Source organism: Leptonychotes weddellii, chromosome 4 (assembly GCF_054177405.1).
Source record: "Leptonychotes weddellii isolate Sample4059 chromosome 4, ASM5417740v2, whole genome shotgun sequence".
Classification (NCBI taxonomy): domain Eukaryota; kingdom Metazoa; phylum Chordata; class Mammalia; order Carnivora; family Phocidae; genus Leptonychotes; species Leptonychotes weddellii.
In genome coordinates this window covers 120,319,532-120,343,992 of record NC_138372.1, presented here as the reverse complement: position 1 = coordinate 120,343,992, position 24,461 = coordinate 120,319,532, and the positions used below count along the sequence as shown (strand labels likewise).

Below are 24,461 nucleotides of genomic sequence, written 5' to 3'. Positions count from 1 at the left end.
CCGGTGATGGGTATTAAGGAGGACACATACTGCATGGAGCACTGGGTGTTATACAAAAACAATCGATCGTGGATCACTACATCAAAAACTAATGATGTATTGTATGGTGACTAACATAACATAATAAAATTTAAAAAAAAAAAGAAAAGGTCAAATTGATCACTGTCATGGAGTCAGTCAGGGGCAAATCTTGCTGGCTCAGGGCAGTCCTTATTGCTTGAGGGGTAGTTTTGTTCCCATCCAGGGATGCTTTGCCCTCAGGGACTTCCGCCTAAGCCAAGAGTCCAGCTGGAAAGAACAACCCAATGGAGGCAGCAGAAGTCCTCTTTCAACCCTTTTACTGTAACTTATTCTATGCATCTCTTTCATCTAGCTGTTCCTAAATTACATCTCTTTACAAACCAGTAATCTAGTAAGTAAAATATTTCTCTGAGTTCTGTGAGCGGCTCTAGCAAATTAGAACCTGAGGAGGGGAACATCCTATCTACAGCTGGTTGGTCAGGAGCACAGGTGACAACCCAGACTTGCATTTGACCTCTGAAGTGGGGGCAGGGGGCTGACTTATCAGACTGAGCCCTTAACCTGTGGCATCTGATGCTATCTCCAGGTAGATAATATCAGGATTAAATGCTTGGTGGTGTTGAACAAAAGCGCACATCAGAACTAATAAGTACATGACAAGATGATAACCCAAGAAATGTAAATTAAAACTACAATGAGGTACTATTTCTTACCAACTAGATGAGCTTTCAGAAATAGGACTAATAATAACAAACACTGGAGACAATGTGGAGAGATAAAACATTTCATACATTTCTGGGAGAATGTAAGATAGTATGGCCACTTTGGAAACAGTTTGGCAGTTTCTCAAAAAAAGTTAAACATAAATAACCATAGGACCCGGTACTCCTAGGATATATAAAAACATAACCCCACACAAAGATTTGTGCATGAATGTTCACAGCAGCATTATTCATAATAGTCAAAAAGTGAAAACAACCTAAATGTCCATCAATTGATAGACAAAATGTGGTATATCTGTCTAATAGAATACCACTCTGCAATAAAAAGGAAAGAACTACAAGCCATACTACAATATGGATTAACTTCAGCAAACATTGCTCTAAGTGTAAGAAATTAGACACAAGAGACTACATATTGTATGGTTCCTTTTATATAAAATGTCCAACAAAGATAATTTCATAGAGACAAAAAGTAGATTAGTGGATACCAGGACTGGAGACAGGCATGGGGATGGGAATGAGGATGGATTATAAGTGGGCATGAATCTTTTTTGGGGAGATATAAAAATGTTCTCAAACTAATTTATAGTAGTTATTATATCAGTCGATAAGGTTACTAAAAAGCATTGAAATTGTATACTTGAAATGGGTTAATTTTTATGACACTTGCATCTCAAAATTGCTAAATGTATATGTATATATAGCTTTTTGGTTTGCACATTATTACTTTTCATATCTTCCTATATAATTTGTGTTTTCTTTTTTTTTTTTTAAAGATTTTATTTATTTATTTGACAGATAGAGTCATAGCGAGAGCAGGAACACAAGCAGGGGGAGTGGGAGAGGGAGAAGCAGGCTTCCCACAGAGCAGGGAGCCCGATGTGGGGCTCGATCCCAGGACCCTGGGATCATGACCTGAGCCGAAGGCAGACGCTTAACGACTGAGCCACCCAGGCGCCCCTAATTTGTGTTTTCTTAAGTTAAATCAAAGGGTGTAGGCTTCATTAGTTTGGCTTTTCAAAGCTGATTTAAGTGTTTTGTAATATTATGCATGGCCAAATTTTGGCATTTTTAAGAGGAGTATTTTTTATTATCAGTGTACAAAAACTTAAAAATTATACTACATATTGATAATATTATTTAGATTGTATGCATATTTATTTTTGTTTTATCAATTAACAAAAGAAAAAGAAAAACTTAACTTTTCTGTTATAAACGTGTTTCTATTTTTCCTTGGGTTTCCTGATGACTCTAGGGTTCCATGACTATATTACTTTGTGAATGTAATCTTCATTATAATCTTTAATCTTCATTATAATCTTCACTTAATCTTCATTATAAATTATATTATTTGTTATTTTTTTCATTTAATTATTTTGCCCAAATTTAAGTTCTTTTGATTTTAAATTACTAACCTGACCTTTTGGGTTTTGTTCATTTGCATATTCCTGGAATGACTTTATCTTTTTTATATTTGGCTTTTCTGGGTTATTTTGTAATGTGCATATTTTGTATACAATCTATTATTAGATTTTGTTCTTTCTTCTAATAGAGAGTCTTTTATTTTAAATGGTTGAGTAAGCCCATATACATTTATTTAAATGATATATATGCTTGGTTAATTATATTATTTATTTTTTCCCATTGCTTCTTTTTAATATTTCACTATATAAGCAATGCTTGTTTTCTTTTATGGAAGTTTGTGTTGTTTTCCTGACAATATGGAACGTTAATACATTTTCTAGGGGTCTTCCTTATGACTATTACTTCTAGCAATGTACTTAGTTATCTAAATCTTCAACAGGCTCAATAGATTTCTTCTACTCGGCCCCAACCACTGCTTATTTTGTGTCAATCAGAAAAGATTAGGTTATATTATGGTATAGAAGAACACAACCTTGCAGTGACTCATCACAACAAAGTTTATCTCTTGTTCAAAGTTCCCTACAGTTTGGGTATCTCTCCAAAGCAGCTGTTCACTATGTGGCAACTCAGAATCCCAGGCTGCTTCAGTCTCATGACGCCTACCTCTCAACACAATGCTCTATGGTCCATTCTGCAGGAAATGAAATCATGGAAGAGTCTTCATCAGGAACTCAATATGTCAGCCCGGAAGTGACAGCAGTCATTTCTGTTGACATCCTTTTGGCCATAAGCTTGGTCTTGGGAAGGAGAGAGTTTTCCTTGTAAGTATCAAGAAAGAGAAGTGAGCAAAATACCCATTTGATGATTTCAACTCTATTATTTTATTTAGTATCTACCTTTATATCTTTAAATAATCATTCTCATTTTTATACTTTTATCACTTTGATACTTGATCATAAAATGAGTACTGATTATAAACTATGAGAAAACTAGACTATTTATTTATCTTCCACTTTCTGTCCCCTTCCAGTCTTATCTTTATGATTTATATGATTTCAGAGATTATAAATTCCTCACTGCCTTTTGAAATGCAAGGTCTATGTTTAAATCCCAGAACTTCTTCACAGACATATTTAATACTTATAATATATGACTTGGTATTACTATTTTGCTCTCCCAATATAGAAGTACAATTAAAACACAATGAAACTGATTAGATTCTAATCCTATTGGAACTAGTTTTTTGACCTTATTGTCACTCTTAGTCTTATTTCCATAATCATATTGTAAGCTCTCTGCAGTAGGAAGAGAAGTAACTTATTTTTCTATAACATCTAAGAAATAATGAGGCACAAAAAATTATTTTTCAGAACTGTTTTGTTTTGTTTTAATTAGCAACATGTTCAGTTCTGAATTTCCTTTCAGAGGGAATTCCTGAAGTTTTGGACCAATACAGACTAAATACATCAGACTAATAAGTGCCATGGTTACAAAATATGGTAAATGAAGGAGAATATGATTTCAAATTTAATTAGATTTTATCTTACTATCACTATATAGAATTGGAATGGGAATTGGAATGTAAAATAATACATTTTGTTTTAAATCAATGCTTGCTAAATTTTATTTTCTTCATACTTTGGCTTCTCAAACATACTATTCAAATTGAAAACTTGTTGAAATAAATACATATGATAAAATGGTAGGAAAGCGTTAGATTGGATCAGAGCAACAGTGCATAAATCACGTGATAGCAAATTCTCCTTACTAAGAGGACAGAAAGAAAAAAGTTATCCTATGGATCCTATTTGCTGTTAACGTTATACATCTTCATTATATAGATATTATGTATGCATATAAGCACGTATATATGTATATGCACAGATCCTAAAAATAAATGAGACATATCCATTCAAGTTATTATTTTAAAAATATGAAATGTTGCTTATCTACATTATTAAGCTTTCAAATTTAATACACAAAATAGTACTTTTCAATATTATACTATCAGATAACATTAAAATTTACTAAGAACATTTTACATATCAGGTACCAAACATACAAACAGAATGCAAAGGATGTTACATTTTATTCAACAATGTCCAATGTAACTTTGGAGGTTAAAAATAAAACTTCTGATTATTGAAATAATGACAATGGAAAGTTGAGAAATGCTAATGAATTCCAGAAAAGCTGTCTATATTATTACAACAAAATCCACCAAGTTACCTATGAAAATATAATTTCAAAGTCTTACACTGCCATTTATTTCAGTGATGAATGAAATTTTTTTCATAAGGAAATGAGATATCATAGGGCTTAAGTTTTAATAAAATTTTTTATTGAAGTAAAACTTACATAAAGAGTACAGGATCTATTTTGTCAGTGAACAAAGAGATTTCAACAAATTTTTAGATGCTGAAAGGAGCATCACAGTCGATTCCATAGATGGGCTTTAAAACATATTAGACACAGCTGAAGAAAATATCAGTGGACTAGAAAATAATGGACAGAAGCACAGAAAGGCAAAATGATGGAAAATAGGCCAAACAATATAAACAATATAATATATGGCTTTGTATTGTGAAAATGTCTAACATGCGTGTATTTGGAATCTTAGAATGAAAAGAGAGAAAAGACAGAAATTTTATGGAAATAAATAATATCAAAAAATTTACAATACTATTTATGATGTCAACCTACATAATCAAGAATCTCTATAATATTAAAACAAGATAAATAAATAACATTGTATTTAACTCTAACATACTAAACATTCTATAAATAAATCAAATAGAAAATATTCTGTGAAACAAACTGAGGTTTCTAGAGGGGTGGGGGATGGGGGATGGGTTAGCCTGGTGATGGGTATTAAAGAGGGCACGTTCTGCCTGGAGCACTGGGTGTTATACGCAAACAATGAATCATGGAACACTACATCAAAAACTAATGATGTAATGTATGGTGATTAATATAACATAATAATAAAAAAATAAAGAAAGAAAAAAAGAACAACTAAAAGGGGGGAAATTAACTTATTTAAAGGAGAAAAATAAGACTAAATGCTGATATCTTAACAAAATTGATAGAAGAACAAAGGCCTGTGGAATAACATCAAAAAAATGTTTGCCCATTTTCCTCACTATGAACCAGCTTTCTATAATGTCAAAATGTAAACGCATAAACTTGCACAGATTGGCCCTTCAAATTAAACACATTTTCTTATTTAGTTAAATTCAGGACCATGATTCAGGCATTCTCACAATAGCAATTTTTAGACTATTTTTATTCCCTTTGATTTGGGATATTTTAATATTATCTTTGGTTTATAAATCTATTTTATTTCTACTTCTCATATTCTAGAGTATAAACCCACATAATTAAACTAACTTTTAATTTGGCATTTTAAATTATATACTGTATCGTTTCTTCCCTGTACTATTTTTCTGAGCTCTTCTTCTCCAGGGCAGAAGTAAGTGTTCTCTCATTTAAGTATCCATCCCTACAGTATGGTATTTCTGTATTAATGTTGATTCCATTATTCTGAAACTTTTTAATCATGATTTTTCTAATAAACTGCAAGCTCTTTGAGAGCACAAGTACTGCTTCTTCTGTTCATCATCTACCAAACTGCCCGGCACAGAATAAGTGCTCAATAAATGTATGATTTATAAATAAATGAATAAAGAAGTGTTAATCCAATCCCTACTTATTTTACACATTTTAAATATTCAAATGACTGTGACTAATTCCCAATCCATACGCAGTGAGAGATTTAATCTTCCCAACGTATCTGATCAGGATTCCATGGAAGGGAATGCTATTCATTACCTAGCAGATTAAAGTTCATCTAATAAAGTAATACATGAAGAATGTCTTGTGCAATGAGTAAATAAAAGGACATGAATATTCTGAAAGAGAGATTCTATCATCTTTTCATAAACTGCTGCTGATATATTATAACCTTGTGAGGATCGATGCCATATATCAATTTAGAAGGCAGAGAAATTAGTAGCAGGGTTGGTCTCACTTTGAGGCAAAACAATTTCAAAAAAAACAGACTTCCAAATTTGCTGATTTTCCACCTCCATTTTTCTATTCATCCAGAATGTGGGTGGAGAGTCAGTACTCTTAGGTTTTATACTGTTCTGCTTTTCTCAGGAGATGAAGCCTAACCATGCTGCCATAAAATATTAAAAGGATGGTAGAAGCAAAATGATTTATAAACAAAAATCTACAGAGGTCTCCATTCTTAGGGAGAACAGTATCTATAAATAAAAATCTATAAAAGTCTAATTCCAAAATAGTGTTTTTTAGATCTTCCTTTTAAGGGTGAATTATTTCTAAGTTTCAAAATAAGAATACCTTTCTACTCCATTTGTAATCTGCTTCTATTTCTTATATTTCCTTAAAATTATTATCACTTAAATAAAACTATCAAATAACTTTTTGACTGGTATTTGTGATTATAAGCTCTTTATCTCTTCACCATCATAAAATGTATTCTCTATATCCTGTCATATAAATTTGGGATCTTGATTTAATCAACTGAATTGTCAACCTGACAAATGGGGTCATCATTGAGACTGGTTCAGTAGGTCACACCATCCAGATTCTATGTTGTGGGGGAAATGGTGAATTTACCTTTGAACAGCGATCATATTGAACAGCGATCATATACCTGGGTCTCTACTTTCACATAATTTATCTCTGATTTCTGAAATTCTTTGCAGAAGTAATGACTTACCACAATGTTAAAAAAGGAGACTCACATGTTCCCATTCTTCGGTATTATGAATGCGAAGCTTTTAGGGTTTTTGTTATTGTTGTTCCACAGTGACCTCAGAGGCCATGTGTTGAAGATGGAAGCCCCACAAGATTAAATGAATTTGGATCTACAAATCTGTGTCTCTGGAGGAAAGCCTGAGGCTACCTGTATTGGACTTTCTAAGAGAGAAAAAAACTTATGTGGCTAAGCTACTGAGGTTTTCGGGGTTTGTTTATTGCCCCATTGTACAATCCCAAATATTTTTTACTGAGATGTACTTGATATATAACCAATGATTTGGTATATGTACATATTGTGAAATAATCACCACAATGAGTCTTGTTAAAATTCATCATCACACAAAGTTGCAAATTTCTTTCTTATGATGAGAACTTTTAAGATCTATTTCTCTCAGTAACTTTCAAATATACAGTACAGTATTATTAGCTACAGTCACCATGCTGTACATTACATCCACAGGACTCATTGATTTTATAACTGGAAAGTTGTACCTTTGACCACCTTCTCTCATTTTGCTTACCTTCCACCTCCTGCCTCTGGCAAACACCAACCTGTTCTCTATATCTGTAACTTTGTGTGTTTTTTTCTAATTAGTTTGTGTTAGATTACACATATATGTGAGATCGTATGGTATTTGTCTTTCTCTGTCTTAGTTATTTCACTTGGCATAATGCCCTCAAGTGTCATCTATGTTGTCCCAAATGACAAGACTTCCTTCTTTTTTATGGCTGAATAATATTCCATTATTTATGTCACATTCTCTTTATCCATTCATCCATCAATAGACATTTCGGTTGCTTCCATCTCTTGACTCTTGTAAATGATGCTGAAATGAACATGGGGTGCATATATCTTTTTGAGTTAGAGTTTTCATTTCTTTTGGATAAAAAAATAGAAGCAGAATTGCTGGGTCATATGATAGTTCTAATTTTTTGAGAAAACTCCATACTGTTTTCCATAGTGGCTGCACCAATTTACATTCTTACCAACAATGAATAAGGGTTCCCTTTTCTCCACATTCTCACTAACACTGTTATTTCTTGCCTTTTTGATAATAGCCATCCTAACAGGTATGAGATGGCATCTCATTGTGCTTATGATTTACATTTCCCTGATGATTAGTGAGGCTGGGTACCTTTTCCTGTATCTGTTAGCCATCTGTATGTCTTCTTTGGAAAAATGTCTATTCAAATTCTCTGCACATTTTTTAATCAGATTGGGGTTTTTCTTTTTTTGCTATTGAGTTGTATGGGTTCATTACATATTTTAAATATTAATCCCATATCAGATAGATGATTTGTAAATATTTTCTCCCATTCATTATGTTGCCTTTTATTTTGTTGATTTCCTTTGCCATGCAGAGGCTTTTCAGTTTGGTGTAGTCCCACTTGTTTATTTTTGCTTTTGTTGTCTTGCTTTTGATAACAAATCCAAAAAATCATTGCAAAGTCTGATTTCAAGGAGATTACCATCTATGTTTTCTTATAGAAGTTTTGTGGTTTCAGGTCTTATGTTCGAGTCTTTAATCCATCTCCAGGTAATTTTTGTGTATGGCATAAGATGGTAATTCCATTTCATTGTTTTGCCTATGGCTGGCTGTCCAATTTCCCAGCACCATTTGTTGAAGAGACTTTCCTTTCCCCATTGTATGTTCTTGGCTCATTTACTCTAAATTAATTGACCACACATAAGTGGGTTTATCTCTTGGCTTTCTATTCTTTTCCATTGATCTCCATGTCTGTTTTTATTCCAATACCATACTGTTTTGATCACTATAGCATTTTAGTGTAGTTTGAAATTGGAAGTGTGATGCTTCAGCTTTGTTCTTTTTCAAGATTGCTTTGACTTTATAGGGTCTTTTGTGGTTTCATACAATTTTTAGGATTGTTTGTTTTATTTCTATAAAAGAAATGCCCTTAGAATTTTGAAACAGATTATACTAAATCTGTAGATCACTTTGGGTAGTATAGATATTTTAATAATATTAATCCCTCTAATCCATGAACATATAATATCTTTCCATTGATTTGTGTCTTCTTCAATGTCTTCGATCAGTGTCTCAGAGTTTTCAGTGCACAGGTTTTTGCCTCCTTGGTTAAGTTTGTTCCTAGGTCTTTTATACTTTTTGATACAATTGTAAACCAAATTGTTTTTTTTTTAATTTATCTTTCTCATAGTTCATTATTAGTATTACAGAAGCACAACATATTTTTATATTGATTTTGCATCCTACAACTTTACTGAATTTGTTTATTAGTTCTAACAGTTTTATTAGTTTTATGGTAGAATCTTTAGGGCTTCATATATGAGATATCATCTCATCTGCAAATAGTGACCATTTTATTTTTTCCTTTCTGATTTGGATAACATATTTTTCTTGCTTAAACTGCTTGACCTGAGCTCAGATCTGGCCCTGATGTCCACACCATGTTGGGTCCAAGGTCTGACCAGCTTCTGCAGAGCCAATGCCATCCCAGGCCCTGTAAGCAATGCATTCCTCACGGTCCCCTCCATATGGCACCATGGTTGCTGCCTTCTCTGAGTCTGAGGAAGTGAGTGAGCTTGTGGGCAATACGGGTTTCTCACTAGACCAGATCCAGTGGCTCAAGTGGAGGTTTAAGTAGCTAAGTGGAGACCAGCCCACTATTCCTGAAGAGGACCTCAACAAAGTCCCTGACCTGGAACTCAATCAGATTCTATCCAAAATCCACCATGACTTCTTGAGCAACAGGAACCTTGGCAAAAGGTCTATCTGCCTGGCTCACAAGATCAACTTTGAGCACTTCTGACCCATCATGTCATACTCTGACCTGTCCATACAACCAAGGAGAAAGAGCAGGTATAGCAATGCTAGAAAGAAAAGCTGAGATTTCTGTTTTACACGTATGCAATGTCCACATCACCCCAGAATAATATGAAAATGTGGCCAAAGAGATCTTGAGAAATTGCCACAAGGAGAAGGATTCTGCTCACTGCATTGCAGATAGGGCCATGGTGGTGGTGGACAGCATCTGCATGGGGTGGATGGAGCATGATCAAGTGTAAGAAGGAGTCACCTTCAATGACTTCCTGAAGATCTTGAAGTGGATAGACATCAAAAACAAGATGCACATCTGCTACATTAACACGGAAACCATTGCTCTTCGTGACTGACCCACCACCTCCCCAACAGAAAAATTGTACTTTGCCCAAGGGCAGCCTCCCCAGATGCATGGAGCAGCTGAGGCCCATTAGGCATCTTTTTGCTACAGCTCTGAAAGTTTTCTTGTTGATATGTTCTTGTTTTATTACATATTGGGTTTGTTTGTTGGAGGTGGGGAAGGGGGGGGAGGGAGACAGATAATTTTTCTTTTAGTTTAGAGGTTCTTGGCCCATGATAAACCAAATTCAGACCTAACAGGTTGGACTGCATATTTTCCAGAGATTCTAGACTTTGAGTAGGATACAGTAACTGGATAGAACATTGAGGTTGACTCCCTGTGAGAGACGCAAGTGTATTCAGCGCATGAAAAAAAGGTTGCAAATGGATATTTAAGAGCAGTAAAGTGTAGGGGCGCCTGGGTGGCTCAGATGGTTAAACGTCTGCCTTCGGCTCAGGTCATGATCCCGGGGTCCTGGGATCGAGTCCCGCATCAGGCTCCCTGCTCCTTGGGAGCCTGCTTCTCCCTCTGCCTCTCTCTCTCTTTGTCTCTCATGAATAAATAAATAAAATCTTTAAAAAAAAAAAAAAGAGCAGTAAAGTGTAGACTGTAGCAAAGCCTACTATTTGCCCCTAATACTTAAGCATTTTCTTCTATATCAATTGAAAAAAATGTTAGTTGAGCAAATGGCTCCCCATAGAGAGACTATATTTCTCAAGATTATCTACAGCTAAGTGTGGTTATGTGTCTAAACTTCTGTTTCATAGCATATGGGCAGAAGTTACATGTACAGTTTCTAGTCAATGCCCTTAACATGAATAACCATGTCTTTCTATTTCTTCTTTCTGTAGTCGGAATGGGGATAAAATGGCAAAAACTGGAATAAGCTTTTCAGACCAGAAAAATGGAAGCTAGATATTGAGGGTGATTAGCAACAAGGTAGATTAAGTCTGGGCTTCCAATGACTTCATGGAGAAAAGCCTTAAAAACAGAGAAACTTCTACATGAATAAAATCAAATAAAATAAATGAGCAGTAAACTTTCATAATGCTTAAGCTCTTGTGAACTATGGCTATTTGTCTCAATAGCAAAACCAACATCCTAACTAATGCCATCAGATTTTGGAGATTAAATTGGTTTACTATTCGGCAGGTAATTTATTTAAAAAATAATATCTATGATAAAGAAAAAAAGTCTTCAAATATATGGGCAAGAAAAAAAATGTCCACAAAGTGAATACAACCAGTCTGGCTTAAAAACCAGATCATTATGGGAATATCTTCCTAATGTTTTCTTGCCCAAAGGCTGATTCAAAAATTTTATAACCAGAAAAATTATTTTTTGTATATGAAAGAACTAAAAATCATTCTCAGCTGGGAAAGGACTAGAAAGGCCATATTACCCATACTATTCTACCAATAGTTCTTTTTTTTATTAAAAGTATACTTACCATATATGAATATGAATTGCATCATCCTCATTATATGTCAAAGTCTTAACCTCCAGTACCTGAGAATGTGATCTTATTTAGAAATGGGATCATCACAGGTATAGTTAATTAAGACAAGGTCATAGTGGAGTAGTGCAGACTCCTAATCCGGATATGACTGAGGTCCTTATGAAAAGGGGAAATTTGGACACAAAACACACATACAGGGAGAACACCATATGAAAATGAGGGCATAGATTGGAGCAATACATCAGAAACCAAAGAATACCAGAGTGTCAGCAGATAACCAGAAGTTGGGAGAAAGATACAAAACCAATCCTTCACAGCTCTCAGAAGAAACCAACCCAGCCAGCACCTTAATCTCAAACTCCTATCCTCCAGAACTATAAAGCAATACATTTCTGTTCTTTAAGACACCCAGTTTGTGGTACTTTGTTACAGCAGTCCTAGCAAACCAACACATTTATTCAATTGACATAGTAAGAAAATAAAGAACTAATGAATGGAAAATCCATCATATTAAAGGACTAATTGTGGATATTGAAACTGGTTAAACTTGGAAATATTCTCTAAAATGATTATTGAAAATATGGTTACAGAACAGAATGCAAATGTCAAAATGCTATCTCAAAAGAGAAGTAATAATGTTAAGATAAAATATGCATGCCTGCGCATGAATGATAACTCAAATACCTTTATTAACTCCAATTTGAAATGTTTGCCCTTAACTCAGAAATCTTCCTCCATAAATATATGAAAACAGAATTGTAAATATTTCTTTCACAAAACATGAGTGTATCAGTACACAAAACTGAAACAGCATTTACTCAGTAATAAAGCTTATGGTCACTGGAAGTGCACTTTGATTCTTAAAAAAACTGAGAAATTAATAAGTTAGACATGCGACCTTTATGATCTTTGGTTCTACTTCAGAACTTTAAATGCAAAGCCTTAAAATTTAAATGTTGTGCTTTGAAATTATTTTTAAAGGGTAATGTATAACTGAAAGTACAAGCATTTTATTCATACTTGATTTATACAGCAGGTTTAATATTTATTCAACAAAACATTGCATCTAATAATGAGTACACTTGATGCTTTTAAAAGCTTACCAAATACCACCTAATTTTTTTTTAAAGGTGTTGGAATTCAACTCCAGTATTTAGCTCATTCCATACTATGTGTCTCTCTGCTTAAAATAGGCTTTATTTGAACTGAAAAAAACAAAAACATTTTGTGAACTTTATACAAATATTTCATTTCATGTATATATTTATTATAAAAACAGAGTAGTTAAATTATTTCCTCTCACCTATTTCTTTCCTTTTCATGAAGCAATTTATTTATTTATTTATTTTGTTCAGTTTGTGCTTCAACTCTGGGTTTTGTTTCCTTGAAATTCTTTCAAATGTAAGTAGATTCTCCTGGTGGTCCCAAGTGACAGAGTAACTTATTTCTGCAGTAGCAATATTTTGTTATTCTACTAAGCTCATGCAGTAACCTGAAACTGTTCAACTGAGTCTGCTCTAAATATAAGTCCTGCCTAACTTTTAACTTTTTATAAGCTTAAAAGGTTTAGATTTTTTTTTTCCCTTTTGTAGTCTCTCAGGAATTCTAAAAATGAAAACTTACAATCACTTTATACTTTAAACAAAAAGCTTGGCAGGGTTTTCACAATGTTGGTAAAACAAAATTTTAAAGTATAGTCTTTGCAAGTTTTGCTCAAGACCAGATGGCAGCATAAAATAAATTTAAAAAAAAGATATTTAACTAATGAATCATCATTGTCACTTCCAAAAGGATTTTATAACTTCAGTTAATAAAAGATTTAGTTGTGGTCATGTGAATGTTCGTTTTCTAAAGATATGTTACTATACAGGTAACATTTATTTGGGAATGGTGATGAAGTAACCTGGTCACACTTTTGTTCCTATGGTGATCATTCTTATTTAATGAACATAATAATAAACCATGTTTTAGGGATCATTAAATTTTAAGTGTGAAAGCAATGAAGTTACTGTCTGTATGGAGGGAAGATTTTGTTTTTAAATGAAGACTTCTTTTTTAAAAGTGATCTTTTTTCTTTTCTAAAAGAAATAGCTTTATTTCATATTAACATGCAATAGGAAAAGTTGAATTTTCTGGAAGACCCTCACCCCCATTATGAATTTTATTACTCCATTCTGTAGTTCCAAGAGGTACTTGTTTGAATTGCAAAGTTATTGCCCTAATTTATAACTTTTTTAGTAATGAGTATGTTGACTGGGTCAATGATCAGGGTTAATATCCCCCTTAAACTGAAAGAAAATTGAGAGACAGGATATTCATATTCTGGCTGTTAATTAGAATTATATAATTTTTTCATATTTATATCACTCATCCTTTTGTTTGCATCATTTTGTTTTATTTTAGTTATAGTTAATTTGTTAATAACTTTAATTCCATTTATTCACTAAAGGCTAGGCTTATGTTTTCCAGTATGAAAAACCATTTAGATCCATTCAAAGACTTTAGAATCATTAATTATTTGATTTGAGATAAAAAATAGTTGTTTAATTTAAAACTCGTATTTCTATTCTTTTGTGCCTATAAAAATTGTCGAAGTAAATTCTCAAAATATGAATGATGCCCAAAGTTTTATTTTGAATATATTTATTTTAAATGCATAGAAAAAAATATATATTATACAGAAATAGAAAATGTTAATGAATAAGAAAAAAAGAAATCAATATGAGTGAATATACATTTTTAAAAAATGTTCTGATATGACAAAACCACTAGCAATATTTTGATATATGTTTCATTTTTTTGGCTTCCTGTAACAAACAAAAAAACCCCTCAAAACTTCCTATTGACTGTGTAGTTCATTGTACTTGTATAAAATAGAGGTAATTTTACATGTTCATGACTAATAACCCATTTAAAAATTAAAATTCAGTTGATTTTGAATGCTTATTTTTAAACTCATTTCTAATATTAAAAGATACATATATATTTATATATATATTCATCTGTAAATGGACAAGTGCTTAATTCTTCTATACTGCAATACATTTTTTAGGTTCTTGGGCATTCCCATGCAAATGCACAGGCCCAGATGAACTTAAATTAATGGAATTTCAGAAAACTCAAACATTTTAAGATGAGTTTACTCCTGTATATTTTCACATCCTCAGCAATTATTTACTTATATTATTTTATAATCATGAGCATTTTGTGAGAGAGGACTGTTATTAAGAATTCATCTGTTCTTAATTTACTCCTTACCTAAAGCTACAGCACAGTGTTCTATTTGTAATATCAAGGCAATTGGTGTATGTAAAAGAGGACTGATATTAATTACAGAAAATTGTCATCAAATGGAAAAGAAAAATGAAGACTCTTATGGAGGCTTAATCCTGATTACAGCTTAAAATTGCTCTCTCCATTAACACAACGACACTCCCAACTAGCAAATTTTATAGAGGAACAAGTAACCAGATATTTTCCATGGAAGATCTTTTTCATTTTTATGTTTTTCTATTTCTCTTATTTCTGCCAGAATAGCAATTATTAACTTTTAAAATCTCGTGTAAAATTTCATTTCAAAAGTATTAAGAGATAAAGCTTACCTAATTATTAACATTTTTCATTTTTTACTATGCATACGTTCAGTGGTTGTAAAACAGCAGCTACCAAAATCCACTAACACAAATATTTTAAATATAAATTTAACATGAAAAGATGGTATTACCCAATGTAAATAGTCACTAGTTATACACATTTTAACCATGTGAATTGGATTAACTTCAAAGGATCAGAATGACGTTTGGTAAATAATCACTTCCAGTACATTAGTTTGCTGGAAACTTTGCATTTCGGAAAGAGATAATTCACCCCACTTTGGTGAACTCACTATAGAATTGAATTATTGTACAATCAGATCCAGTACTCTGTATTCATAGGACACCTGGTTTGAGAAATTAAAAGTCTTTCAAAAACATTATCTTAGCTACCTTCACAACTTCATAGGCTGCATTGGCCACTCACTGGTCCATTCCATCATCCGTTCACCAATTCACTAAGTTTATACTAACCTTACCTCCCTGGGCAAACTAGGATATGAATTTTCACAAACTAAATGAATTTTCACAAACTAAGTAGTAGAATGCAATCTTTGTACAGTATCATGCACTATCAGCACATCTATTTACCCTTATATCCTGAGCTTTCTGCAGGCAACAGATAAGAAAACACAACTATCATATTGATGCTGAGGACAATAAAATTTTAAAGCTTTTTTCATCAATAGAAAAAGAGACAAGTGCAATAATTTAAAAATAGTTTTGTACTTTCCAAGAACATCAGATAGTTAACTTTTTATATTATATATTGGGTTTCACCTTAAAACCTTTGAGATTCAATCTCTTTACTCAATAGCTTCAAGGTGTTCACCTATAATTTCAATGTCACCATTTCCAGTTGAGAATATGATCAAGCAGGAATCAAGGAGAAGGGCTATGGTTAGAGAAAATGATATCCAAGTCCTAGTCTTTTTGGCTAATGCCTTTGTTCAACAATTTTTTTTTGGAGGGGGGAGAAGGGGGTATGATATACCTTTTACTGAGATAAATTAATATATCACAACTGATCTACCTTAAATGTACAGTTCACTGAATTTTAATATATTTATAGAATTGTACAACTATACTATGATCTAATTTTAGAAACATATCCATCACCCTAAAAAGAAACTTTGTGCTCATTTACAGCCACATCCCATTGCCACCCTTAGCATTGGGAAACCAATAATCTGTATTGTGTCTATAGATTTGCCTTTTCTAGACATTTCACATAAAAGTAATCATACAATATGTGTTTTTTCATGGCTGATTTCTTTCACTCAGCATAATGTTTAATAGGTTCACACCTGTTAACATATATCAGTACTTTATTCTTTTTATTTGTTCCTATGCTTTTTACATGATTTAAGTACTTTTGTTTCTAATAAAAGTAGCTTTGTGCTTTTTACTTCTTGGACTACTTTTTGATGGAACTGTTGACCTAAGACAGATAAAACTTACATTTCTCTTAACTTTAAAAAATTAATGTATAAGCTACCATGATGAGGACAAAGAAAGGAAAATTTAAATAAGAAAAAGAAAGTTATAAAGCAGGTACTGGGGAGTAGTAGTTACTTGAAGTTTCATTTTAAATAATTATTTTTATAAATGCCTTCTGAGATTAATTGTAGTTGTTGACTGTGTTTAAGCAGAATTATCTTTTATGGACAGGTTACTATTTATATCTTCAGTAGTAAGGTCCAATATCCTCCTCTTTATTTAAAACTTGAGCGTTTTTAGTCCCTCATATAAAATAATTGTGTGATCTAAAAAGATATATGGTGTTACCAGGACAAATATTTGAAATATGTACAAATCTGGAGCAAATTTTCATACTACCAAAAGGATATATTTATTTTATAAATGTATAAATATTTATATATTCAAAAATAAATTTTATGAATGCTGTACTTGAAGGTTTATAACGGCTAAAGATTGGTATCCCAGGTCCTGGAAAAAACTCGGGGCAGAGTGAGTAATTGTCTATGTTAGTTCAAACATCTTTGTAGGCATATTTTAAATGGGAATTAGAACATTCAAAATGAAGCCTATAATTGTAATAATTGAGTTAGAAATGGACCTGTGGAAAGAAGGTAAAACAGAGAATGTAAGAGCTTCACATATTTGTGGAAAAAAATGCTAGTACTGTTACAAATAGAATATAAAAATGAAGACTTCATTGAAAAGAAGAGATAATTTTTAGACAGAAAAAAGTGTGTAATTTAAGATCGTTATGTGTATTGAATTTGTTAAATAAAGTAAGTAAAAATGAACATTAAAATGTTTAGATTACCTTTAAGAGCTTTTTGTTTTCTTTAAATGAGGTCAATGACTGATACAAATTTTACAGATGATGTGTAGGATTTGAATCCTGTAAATTTGGCATAGATTATGTAAAATGTGCAATGGTAAATATTTTAATACTAAAAATAAATTTTAAGCACTAATTCAAAAAATACATGCACCTGTATGTTTATTGCAACATTATTTAAATAGCCAAGATATTGAAGCAACCCCTGTCTATCCATAGATGAATGGATAAATATATGGTATATACACACAATGGCATATTGCTCAGCCATAAAAAAGAATGAGATCTTGCCATTTGCAACAACATGCTAGAGGGTATAATGTTAAGTGAAATAAGTCAGAGAAAACCAAATACTATAATGATTTCACTAATATTTGGAATTTAAGAAAAATTAACATACAAAGAAAAAAGAGACAAAAAAGAAAAACCAAACTCTTAAATACAGAGAACAAACTGGTGGTTGCCAGAGGGAGGTGGGTGTGAGAGTGAATGAAATAGACAAAGGGGATTACAAATACATTTATCCAGATGAGCACTGAGTAATGTGTAGAATTGTTGAGTCATTATATTATGTACCTGAAACTAATATAGCAGTATGTGTTAATTACTTCAATAATTTTTTTAATTAAAAAGAAAAAAATCATACTAGAAAAATAGACATTTGGTAGCAGAATTTCTCACCTTGGAGGAGACACACACACACACACACACACACACACACACACAACCTTTGAAAACCATTTACAGGGTGAAAGATCTGTATTACTTTCCAAATAATGGCAGTATATATTTTAAAAAATACATTTGATATATTTAAATTTGAATTATCACATAATCCATCTAGACAGCATTAGACTAAAAAATTTCATAATAATAAACCCATTCCATTTTTCCTTTCAATTAAATGAATTTCATACATCTATAAGATGCTATAAAGAATATCCGAAGTCTTGCTCAGGTCATCATCCTGGAGTCCCTGGATCGAGTCCCGCATGGGGCTCCCTGCTCGGCAGGGAACCTGCTTCTCCCTCTGACCCTCCCCCCTCTCATGTGCTCTCTGCCTCTCTCATTCTCTCTCTCTCAAATAAATAAATAAAATCTTTAAAAAAAAAAAAAAAGAATATCCGAAGTCTTTCAGTACAGAATTTCTACATCATTCCTACCATGAAAAATGAGTTTGTATTCCTGGTATTTGCTATTATAACAGACTTCACCTTAGATTAAGCATCCTGTTCCAACAAATTATGTGAACACCTTATCTGTGTCAGATACTATGATAGGGTCTATATTTACTTTGGAAAATAATATAAAGTATTTTCCCTGAGGGAGGAAACATAGTGTAATACTTTAAAGCATCACTTCCAAAGAGAGATTTCCTGGGTTCAAATCCTGTCTGGTATCCATTAACCTATAACCATATATTGTGTATTTAACAACTCCAAGCCTCAATTTCCAAAGCCATGAAGAGATATTTTCTTCTTCCTATGGATGTTGTATGAATTTAAAGAAGAAAGAATAATTAGCACATTGTCTGACATATACAAAAAACACAGTGGTATATTTAAAACAAATAAAAGCAACTCCCACTTATTTACTAATGGTGTCTCAGAATCTAACCAAGTCTGATATAAATATTTATTCCAGAAGAAACTTTAAACAGGGAGAATGATATCCATAGATTTTATAAAGACTAGATTGACAACTTCTAATATAAATCCTCTTCATAAAAAATAGGCCAAGTTTATTTGAATGCAATAATTCAAATGTAGAGACTACAATCAACAGAAACTAAATCAGTGAAGACTTAATCAGAATATAATTTGCTGAATATCACTAAAAGCTGGATTTGTCTTTGATGATGTGGAGAATAAAAGCCTCAAAAGAAAGCTTGAAACATTATGTTTTTCAAAACTTGACTCATTCATTATTCACTTATTTATGAATTTGATTCACATTTATGTATTGCTTACTATGCAATAGGCATTCTCTCAGGCATTGATACACAAAGGTGAATGTAAAAAAAATAAGAAAGTACACCATTTTTGATAATATTAGGTATAGCTAGAGATTACTTGGCAAAATAATTTTAATTTCCCCAGAATTTACTTTATACTTCCTTGTAAGATCTGATTCTTTTCAATGACGTATGAATCAAATGAAATGTACAAAAAGGATCCTACTAAAATAAATTATTTTTTATAATTACATTTAAATAACATATAAATGTATTGTTTTCCATGTATTGCAAATATTTTGTAAATACACTTATATATTCTCTGCAAATGAATGTAAAAATGCTTAGTGTACTTTATTATTACTACTGAATCTAGCCTTATGTCCATCAGCAAATTATGCATTTCGTAAGGAATAAAATGATGCAATCTTAGGTTAGAACATCATAGGTAGTAAACATCACCCTGAATAAAAACTAAGCATACCCAGAGACTTCATATCAATGATGGTAGAGCTAGCTTGGGAAGATAATATCCTTGGAAGAGTATATCACTTGTACTCTAATGTAAGTAACTTATTTAAGAAATTCTGGCCAGAAGCTTGGTAATATACCAACATTTCGATGGATTCAGGAAAATATGTACAAAGGCACAAGACAGAAGAATACTAGATCCCATATCCATAGTAATGTATCTGACTGCTCAGAAAGGGAAAAAAGGGGGAGAAAGAAGAAAGCTAACCGTTACCACTTACTGGGTGGGAAAGAGAAAAAGAATAAAGTCTGAAGAGGTAGAATAAAATAAGTCATGAAGGATCATATATGTCATGCTAAGAATTTTAGACATTCTATTCAAGATGTTGACATCTGGGCACCTGGGTGGCTCAGTTGGTTGAGCGACTGCCTTCAGCTCAGGTCATGATCCCAGGGTCCTGGGATCGAGTCCCGCATCGGGCTCCCTGCTTGGCGGGAGGCCTGCTTCTCCCTCTCCCACTCCCCCTGCTTGTGTTCCCTCTCTCGCTGTGTCTCTCTGTCAAATAAATAAATAAAAATCTTAAAAAAAAAAAGATGTTGACATCTGTTGACATTCTTCAGAATGAGAATGACAGGACATGTGATTTTGAGTTTTAAAATATTAGTACTTTCTTAATAGTGATGAAGAGGAATCCACAGGGTACAATACTAAAGATGAGAAAACATTTAAGAGACTTGTAAAATAAAGTGATCCATATACAAAACAAAAGTAGTTAGAACTTTAGCAAAAGTATTGTATGATTTGTCATTAATTTTAAGTTATGTGGATAAGATGAAAAATGTACCTATGGGATATTAATGTGACATGGCCATTTCTATTTGGAAAATAATGAATAAGTAACAAATTTTGTTTGTTTCTAGAATTTCCCTGAGCTTTTAAAGATTAATGTATACTAGGAAGAAATATATCTGTCTTTGTTTGCAGATGACATGATAGTTTATGTAGAAAATCTAAATAAATAGACAAAAAGAAAAAAAACGCTCCTAGAACTAATAAGTAATCATAGCAGGATTGCAAGATACAAGATTAATATACAAAAGTCAAACATGAAAAAATGCTCATCACTCAGCATCAGGGAAATACAAATCAAAACCACAGTGAGATACCACCTCACACCAGTCAGAATGGCTAAAATTAAGAAGTCAGGACATAATAGATGTTGGCAAGGATGCAGAGAAAGGGGAACCCTCTTACACTGTTGGTGGGAATGCAAGCTGGTGCAGCCACTCTGGAATACAATATGGAGGTTCTTAAAGAAGTTGAAAATAGAGCTACCCTATTACCCAGCAATTGCACTACTGGGTATTTACCCCAAAGATACAAATGTAGTGATCCGAAGGGGCACCTGCACCCCAATGTTTATAGCAGCAATGTCCACAATAGCCAAACTATGGAAAGAGCCCAGATGTTCATCAACAGATGAATGGATAAAGAAGATGTGGGGTACACACACACACACACACACATACACACACACACACACAGGAATATTATGCAGCCATCAAAAAATGAAATCTGCCATTTGCAATGACGTGGATGGAACTAGAGGGTATTATGCTAAGCGAAATAAGTCAATCAGAGAAAGACAATTATCATATGATCTCACTGATATGTGGAGTTTAAGAAACAAAACAGAGGGTCATAGGGGAAAAGAAGAAAAAATAAAAGAAGATGAAACCAGAGAGAGAGACAAACTGTAAGAGACTCTTAATCATGGGAAACAAACTGAGGATTGCTGGAAGGGAGGGGGGTGGAGGGAAGGGGTAACTGGGTGATGGACGTTAAGGAGAGCACATGATGTAATGAGCACACTGGGTATTATATAAGACTGATGAATCACAGGCCTGTACCTCTGAAACCAATAATACATTATATGTTAATTAATTGAATTTAATAAAAAAAGTTAAAAAATAATAAAAAATATACAAAAGTCAACATTTTCCTAAAAACAAGTAGAATTTGAAATTAAAAACATAATACTTTTTACATTAGTACCCTCCAAATGAAATACTTAGACATAAATTTTTAAAAAATGTATAAGATCTGTATGAGGAAAAGTACAAAACCATGGAGAAAGAAATCAAAGAACGAAAGAAATGAGAGATATTCCATGTTCTTGAATAGGAAGATTCAATATTTTCAAGATATCAGTTCTTTCCAACTTGATCTATAGATTCAGTGCAATCTCAACCAAAATCCCGGCAAGTTATTTTGTAGACATCAATGATTAGATTCTAAAGTTTATGTGGAGAGGCAAAAGACCCAGAATAGCCAGCACAAAGTTGGGAAGTGGGGAGAACAAAAATGGAGGACTGACACTACCTGACTTCAAGACTTACTATAAAGCTACAGTAATCAAGACAGCCTGGTATTGGTAAAACATAGACAAATAGTTCAATGGAACAGAAAAGAGAGCCAAGAAATAAATCCCCATAAGTAAAGAAAACTGATCTTTGACAAAGGAGCAAAAGGGGGGAAGGATGAACAGGAAGAGCCCAGAGAATCTTCAGAGCAGTGAAAATACTCTGTATAACAGTATAATGATGGATACATGTCATTATACATTTGTCCCAAACCACGGAACTTAAAACACCAAGTGAACTCTTATGTAAACTGTTGACTTTGGGTGATTATAATACGTCAATGTAGGTTTATCAATTATAACAAATGCACCGCTCTCGTGGGGAATGTTGATAATGGGGAAGGATATTCATGTGTGGAGGCAATGGGTATATGGGAAATATCTGTACCTTCCTCTCAATTTTTTTTTTGTGTGTGTGAACCTAAAGCTGTTCTAGTGCCCATGGAACATTCTCCAGAATAGATCACATCCTAGGTCATAAATCAGGTCTCAACCGGTACCAAAAGATTGGGATCATTCTCTGCCTATTTTCAGACCACAATGCTTTGAAACTAGAACTCAATCATAAAAAGTATAAATTATTTTTAAAGAGTGTAAGCAGTCATCTTGGTTCATGTTATACTTAGCTAGAACTTCAATCATCCAGCTACAAGAAAATAAATTCCATCAACAACCTGAATAAATTGAAACTCAGATTCTTCCCCTGTCAAGCCTCCAGATAGGATCACAGCCTGGCTGACCCTTTGATTATAGCCTTTTGAGAACTTGAGGAGAGAACCCAGCTAAGATTTGCCTAGACTCTTGATTCACAGAAACTGAGATATAAGTGTGTGTTGCAGGGGCTAGGTGTATAGCAATTCCCTAGTAGCAATTAACCATATATATGTTCATATTTTCCCTCCAGAGATTGAAAAATAGAATTAACTTTTCAGACGATTTAAGTTGTCATTGATTGAGCTATTTGCTTATCTCCTTAAAATGCTAAAATATAATAAAACTTAAAAATAAAATAAAATGCTAAATGTAATTGTGAACATTAAAAATATAATATATTGACCCTAGAGTGATAGATGCTGTATTTATTATTTATTACTGAGCTATGTCACTTGGATGTAATATAGAAATGGAATTTCCTGACAATATCAGTGTCATAAAGAAATGTTTATAGCTTACCCATTTTATACACTGGCATGAGGATTTTTTCACAAGATGCATACTTCAGAATGGCAAAGCAAAATCTTGAACTCTCTGGAAGCTAAAAGATATTCTCTTGTTAGCTGTGACTGGAATTTGCTCCATTTCTAATTCATGAATTCTGCAATTTCTATAATTCTTAAAACCACACTAAAAAGCTCTATTGGTACCTTCCAAGTGTTCCATGTGGAGGACAATTTAAAGATTTTATTGGGGCAGATGTTTTCAGTGATTGTCACTCCACTGAACTGATTCAAGCATTTCCCGGTCAGCATCATGACTCCAAAGTTAAACAGAAGTATGAACAATTATTCACGCCTCTACCGAAATTTAAACAACAACAACAACAACAACCTCTTAGATTAGGACATTTCAGTTGCAAACGAACAAAATGTCATTCTCTTACATACTGTTTTTCTCTGGTGTATTTTGGCAAATTGCTAAGGGAAAGGATCATACTCTTTACATCAGTGGGGTCACGCCCCTGGGGTGGATCTGCCACCCCATCCACTCCATAGGCGGTTCTCTTCTGCTCTCTGTGCCACTGGTGTTATGCACTGTACAACAATGTTACTTGGTGAAGGGATTTTGCCAATAACCAGCACACCTTATTCTCTGGGCATGTTTGCCATTCTCTTGACACTAGCTTTATCAGCTTCTCAGAATTACTATGTGTCTTTCTTTGCTGCAAGAATGTAACTTTGAAAGTTGTTGCTATTGTTTTTTCTCTTTCCTTTTTGGATAACATCTGTCTCATGTAAGAAAGCATTATTTTGGAAGTATTCTGGGCTGCCTCAATCAGATTACTAGGAAGTGTACTTTGAAGGTGAAGATGCAACTAATTAACATTTTTGACAAAAACACACTGAACTCAGGGAGTAAACAGATTATTAGTTTGATAAAACACAGCATTTTAATACTAATTTTGTATTTGTTATTTGTACTTCTAGGCTTTTTCAGTTGCTTATGAAAAATAATTACAGTCTACATGTTTATTGTAAAATAGTTACAAAAATTCA

The 24,461-nt window shown here is 33.0% G+C and overlaps 1 long non-coding RNA gene and 1 pseudogene across 2 annotated transcripts in view; one reads left to right on the top strand and one right to left on the bottom strand.

The window, feature by feature from the left end:
• Positions 1–2,857, bottom strand: part of LOC145720921 (uncharacterized) — a 32,644-nt gene extending 29,787 nt beyond the window's left edge. For both annotated transcript variants that reach the window (XR_014144244.1, XR_014144243.1), the window contains exon 1: positions 2,772–2,857. This is a non-coding gene — a long non-coding RNA (uncharacterized LOC145720921). The remainder of the gene's footprint in view (positions 1–2,771) is intronic.
• Positions 2,858–8,978: 6,121 nt separating this feature from the next.
• LOC115940523 (calcineurin B homologous protein 3 pseudogene) lies at positions 8,979–10,050 on the top strand (annotated as a pseudogene).
• Positions 10,051–24,461: the final 14,411 nt, after the last annotated feature.